At 51.7% G+C, this 6,000-nt stretch overlaps 1 protein-coding gene across 1 annotated transcript in view; it reads right to left on the bottom strand.

Moving 5' to 3' along the window:
* The window catches only part of LOC144593122 (twisted gastrulation protein homolog 1-like), a 37,800-nt gene extending 35,446 nt beyond the window's left edge, over positions 1-2,354 (bottom strand). The window contains exon 1 of the mRNA XM_078398586.1: positions 2,189-2,354. The gene's annotated coding sequence lies outside the window, so the exon portion shown is untranslated. The remainder of the gene's footprint in view (positions 1-2,188) is intronic.
* Between the last annotated feature and the right edge of the window lie 3,646 nt (positions 2,355-6,000).

Here is a 6,000-nt window from a genome sequence, read left to right on the forward strand (position 1 = left end):
AGAGGGGGTGAAAGAGGGAGGGGGTGAAAGAGGGAGAGGGTCTGCCATGAGGAGGGAGGGAGAGGGGTCTGCCATGAGGAGGGGGGGAGAGGGTCTGCCATGAGGAGGGGGGAAGAAGGGGACTAAAGGAGTAGTGGGGGGGGGGGTGATTGTAGAGAGGAGAGGCTGAGGGGGTGACGGTGGGGGCACTGAGAAGGGTGGAGTGAGAGCTGAGGTGTGAAAGGGGCTGAGGGGGGTCGGAGGGAGCGGGGAATGGGTGCAAATTGAGGGAGGGAAGGAAAGGGCGTTTAGTGGAGAGGCATCTCGCCTTGCACTGAGTGTGTGAGGGGAGCGCTCCCTCCTTCTCCCCGTCAAACAAAAACACGGGACCCTTCCTCACCACAGCGGCGCTCCCCCCCGCCCCCCCAACAGCAGCACTCCCTCCTCCTCCCCCCCCCCACAGCGGCGCTCCCTCCCCCCCCCGCCCCCCCCCACAGCGGCGCTCCCTCCTCCTCCCACCCCCCCCCCACAGCGGTGCTCCCTCCTCCTCCCACCCCCCCAATTCCCTCCCCCCCCCCCACAGCGGTGCTCCCTCCTCCTCCCACCCCCCCTCCCCCACAGCGGCGCTCCCTCCTCCTCCCCCATACCCCACCGGCGGCGCTCCTTCCCCACCAGAACCACAAGGGAGGGAGCGCTGCCGGCGGGTGGGGGGGAGATGCACCCCCCCTTTTTGGGTGTTTTATTGTGGGACGGTGAGTGTCTGTGACTGAGCGCCCTACAGCTGTGTTACCCCCCCCAACACACACACACCCCCCATCCACCCACACACACCCACACACACACACACCCACCTACACACACCCACCCACACACACACACCCCCCCACCCACCTACACACACACCCCCCCACACACACACACCCCACACACACCCCCCCCCCATCCACCCACACACCCCCCCACACACACACTCCCACACCCACCTACACACCCACACACACACCCCCCCACACACACACTCCCACACCCACCTACACACCCACACACAACCCCCACACACAAACACCCCACACCCCCACCCACCCACCCCCACACCCCCCACCCACACACACCCCACCCACACCTCCACCCACACACCCCACACACCCCCACCCACCCACACCTCCCAAACACACCCACCCCCACACACATCCACCCACACACACACACACCCACACACACCCCCACACACACACACCCACCCCCACCACACATCCACCCACACACACCCCCCCACACCCACCCCCACCCCACACCCCCACCCCACACACACATCCACCCCCCACACACACCCTCCCCCACACCCACACCCCCCACACATCCACCACCCACACCCCCACCACACATCCACCCCCCACACATCCACCCCCCCCCCACGCATCCACCCCCCCCACGCATCCACCCCCCCCCACGCATCCACCCCCCCACACGCATCCACCCCCCCACACGCATCCACCCCCCCACACGCATCCAACCCCCCCACACATCCACCCCCCCACACCCACCCCCCACACACATCCACCCCCCCACACACATACCCACCCACCTCACTCACCCCCACCCCCCACACACATCCACCCCCCCCACACACATCCACCCCCCCACACACATCCACCCCCCCCCACACACACATCCACCCCCCCACACACATCCACCCCCCCCCCACACACACATCCACCCCCCCCCCACACACACATCCACCCCCCCACACACATCCACCCCCCCACACACATCCACCCCCCCACACACATCCACCCCCCCCCCCCCCACACACACACATCCACCCCCCCACACACATCCACCCCCCCCCCCACCTCACTCACTGAAGGGAAACTTTAAAACAAAAACAAGTTTCAGAAACAAGAGGAGGAGGATCTTTAACCCTTGGCTTTTGGAGACCAGATCTCCCCCATCCTCTTGCACCCCCGCCCAAATAAATGATCGCCCTAACCTGCTTAACCACCCCCCCCCCCTCCCACATCCGCGGATCCTCTCTCCCCCACCCCCACATCCGCGGATCCTCTCTCCCCCACCCCCACATCCGCGGATCCTCTCCCTCCCTCCCCCGAACCCTCGCATCAACAATCTCCCCCAAACACCAACCATCGGCAGAGCGCGCAAACTTCGTGCTCAACTCTTCCCCAAACTTTCACTCCTTTCCCAAACTTACCCCTTTGCAGTCCCGGGGCGTCTCGTTCCTTCTGGGGTTTTTGTTTTGTGTGTTTTGGTTTCAAAAGTCAGTGCAACAATAATATGTGTATTTCAAACAAAAATCAAAGCGCTTCTTTTGTGTCCGCCGGTGGAGGTTGCATATGTTTGCGCAGCGCAGTGCAGGAGGGGGGAGGGAACAGAGTGGATGGAAATCCCGCCTCCATCTACCACACCAACACAAGCTGGGAACAATGCAGGCAGGGGAGAGAAAGAAAGAGAAAGAGAGGGAGAAAGAGAGGGAAAGAGACAGAAAGAGAGAGAAAGAAAGAAAGAGAAAGAGAGAGAGAAAAAGAGAGAGTCTCCAAAACCATAACCTCTATTCAAACATCTTCTGTATGCACTTTCCTATTTTGCCCCCACCCCCTGTTCCACTTTCTAATAGTCATACAACGTGGAAACAGGCCCCTCGGCCCAGTTTACCCACGCCGACCAACATGCCCTATCTACACTAGTCCCACCTGCCTGCGTTTGGCCCATATCCTTCCAAACCTGCCCTGTCCATGTACCTGTCTAAATGTTTCTTAACGTTGTGATAGTACCTGCCTCAACTACCTCCTCTGGCAGTTTTTTTCCACATACCCACCACTCTTTGTGCACAATAAATCCCCTCAGATTCCTGTTAAATCATTCCCCTCCCTTACCATAAACCTATGGCCTCTGGTTCTCGATTCATCTACTCTGGGTTAAACACTCCGAGCATTCAGCAAAATAATGCGTCTTTTTTTTTCTCACCCTCATGTGTGAGAAGATTCCAAGCATGGAAGACCCAAGGAACTGCAGATGCCGGAATCTTGTGCAAAAAATACAAAGTGCTGGAATAACTCCCAAGACACAAGGAACTGCAGATGTTGGTTTACAAAGAAAGACCCAAAGTGCTGGAGTAACTCAGCGGGTCAGGCAATAGACAATAGACAATAGATAATAGGTGCAGGAGTAGGCCATTCAGCCCTTCGAGCCAGCACCGCCATTCAATGCGATCATGGCTGATCACTCTCAATCAGTACCCCGTTCCTGCCTTCTCCCCATACCCCCTCACTCCGCTATCCTTAAGAGCTCTATCCAGCTCTCTGGAGAACATGGATAGATGATGTTTCGGGCTGGGACCCTTCTTCAGACAATGGTCCATGGTTGGCTGTGAAATAGATGATAATGAGTGGATCCAAACAGTGAAACTAATCAGGACGACAGTGAAAGTAGTCGAACGACTAGGGTTGGGGAGTGATGGAGAGAGAGGGAATGCAAGGTTTACTTGAAATTAGAGAAATCAACATTGATACCGCTGGGTTGTAAGCTGCCCATGCAATATATGAGGTGCTGTTCGTCCAATTGCCATTTGATCTCACTCGAAGATAGAGACAAAATGCTGGAGTAACTCTGCGGGTCAGGCAGCATCTCTGGAGAAAATGAATAGGTGACATTTCTTCTAGTGGTCTCTTACATATTGTTCTGCCGTCAGAAGCTGTTCCATTGGTTTGGTTGAGGGTGGTGGGAAGTTACGTCACAGGAGGTGAGACCTGAGGACACACAGACTCAGTGCAGTCTGGTACCATGGTCGACAAACCCAAAAGGATCAAGAGTACAGAGATTATCTGAAAGGCTCCTCAACCGAAAATCCATAGGCCAGTGTCATAAGACTTTCAAATGTTCCATTCTAAATCTGTCGGCATAATAGGCCCATTCGTTTGAAACTGCAGATAATCGCCACAACCGATACACCAAATCATAACATGTTCCTATAACATTACAAAAGGATGTCAGCATCATTTCCCTCTCTCTGACTGGTAGCACAAAGGCAGACTGGGACTTTGGTAAGAGCATGCATTTTTCATTTAAAGTGTGATTTCTACAAAGAAAATGTAGGCCAAAAACAAGCAACCCATGACATGGACATACAGATGGTGGGGGTTTCTGATTTTATACCATCTTTGCAAATGAAGAGTTAGGTTAAATTCCTTATTACTTTTATGTAATATATATTACATGCACGAAATAGTAGTTGTCCGTTTAATCCACCATTTCATATTAAAATTTATCTTCAATTTGTAGTAATCCCAAGACAAAATGCTGAAGTAACTCAGCAGGTCAGGCAGCATCTCTGGAAAAAAGAATTGGTGATGTTTTGCAAAAGGACCCTTCTTCAGACTGAACCCAGTAGTAGTAAACTCAACCTCATCCAAAATCAAAATCCTGCAGATGCTGGAAATCTGAAACAAAGATTAAAATATATATTGAAAGAAAAACTTAACAGATTGGGCAGCAGAACAATAAAGTTAATGTTTCAGGTTGAACGTTTCTCTCTCCACACGTTACTTGATTTGCTGAAATCTTGAGCCTTGAATTCCAGTGCTTCTTGTTGTTAATGTGAATCATATGTTTAGCCTGTTCATGTATCTACTTAGGTAGACACAAAATGCTGGAGTAACTCAGCAGGTCAGGCAGCATCTCTGGAGAGAAGGAATGGGTGACTTTTCGGGTCGAGATCCTTCTTCAGACTGACGTCAGGGGAGGGACAAAGATAGAATGTAGTTGGAGACAGGAAAACTAGTGGGAGAACTGGGAAGGGGGAGGGAATAGAGAGGAAAAGCATGGGCTATCTGAAGTTAGAGAAGTCAATGTTCATACCGCTGGGGTGTAAACTACCCAAGCGAAATATGAGGGGTGCTGTTCCTCCAATATGTGCTTGCAAATCATGTCAACTTGTTTCTTTCCTTTTTCCATTGTACTAATAAAAAAGTGGCCACATCAATGACACTGTTGTTGGTTTCCACAGCCTCAGTCTATTGGATAAGTCGCTGCATTTGATCTTCCCTACATTGTAGACTCAGAGACAAGAGATTGAAAAGGCTGGAATCTTGAGAAAAATGCAAAGTGGTGGAGGAACTCAAGAGGGTCAGGCAGCATCCGTGGAGGGAATAGACTCTTCCTCAGACTCCCAAAAACACTTTGTTTAGTTTAGAGATACTGCATGGGAACAGGCCCTGCATCCCATTGATTCCATGCTGACCATCAATCACCTGTTTAAATTAGTTCTATTTTACTTCGTTTACCCATCCATTCCATACACTTTAGGGACAATTTACAGAGGTCAATTAACCCACAAAATCGCACGTCTCTGGGATGTGGCAGGAAACTAGAGCACCCGGAGGAAATCTGCGCAGTTACAGGGAGAGCGTGAAACCTCTATACATTCAGCACCCAAGGTCAGGATAGAACCAGCGTCTCTAGCGCTGTGAGGCAGCAGCTCTACTCACTGTGCCGCCCGCCGCCTTCATGTTTTGCTTGTACTCAAATCACTGAAACAATTTTGGTTATACCCACCATCTCATCCTTCATAACTTTAAATGGAACTCACTTAAAGGGTTAAATCACTTCAACCCATGATCTTCATAAACATGCAATCTCCAAACAAACGTCAGCCGAGGTCAGTATTAAACCCTGCTTTCAGCACCGAGGCAGCAGCTCCTCTGCCTCAGCAATTGGACTGGATTCAAGTTCAATGAATGGAACCTTGACCAGCAGCAAATCCTTTGCTGATCACCCATTTTACAAATGATATGAGCACTCAACTCTTCAAATTGTTGCACTGAAAGCAGTTCAGTTGGATTTTGCTTGTTAATGTGAATATGGCTCTTTCATAATCATTTAACCAAGGGACTTCAGAAGAGTTGGAATGGTTTCTGGGATCATCGAGATGCGACGACGAAAAGATTGTTCCTATAAATGTAGTCACCACAATCTTCAGGTGTTATAGGAAGAGGGTGTAAAAAAAAA

This window comes from Rhinoraja longicauda, chromosome 4 (genome assembly GCF_053455715.1).
Source record: "Rhinoraja longicauda isolate Sanriku21f chromosome 4, sRhiLon1.1, whole genome shotgun sequence".
Classification (NCBI taxonomy): Eukaryota; Metazoa; Chordata; class Chondrichthyes; order Rajiformes; family Arhynchobatidae; genus Rhinoraja; species Rhinoraja longicauda.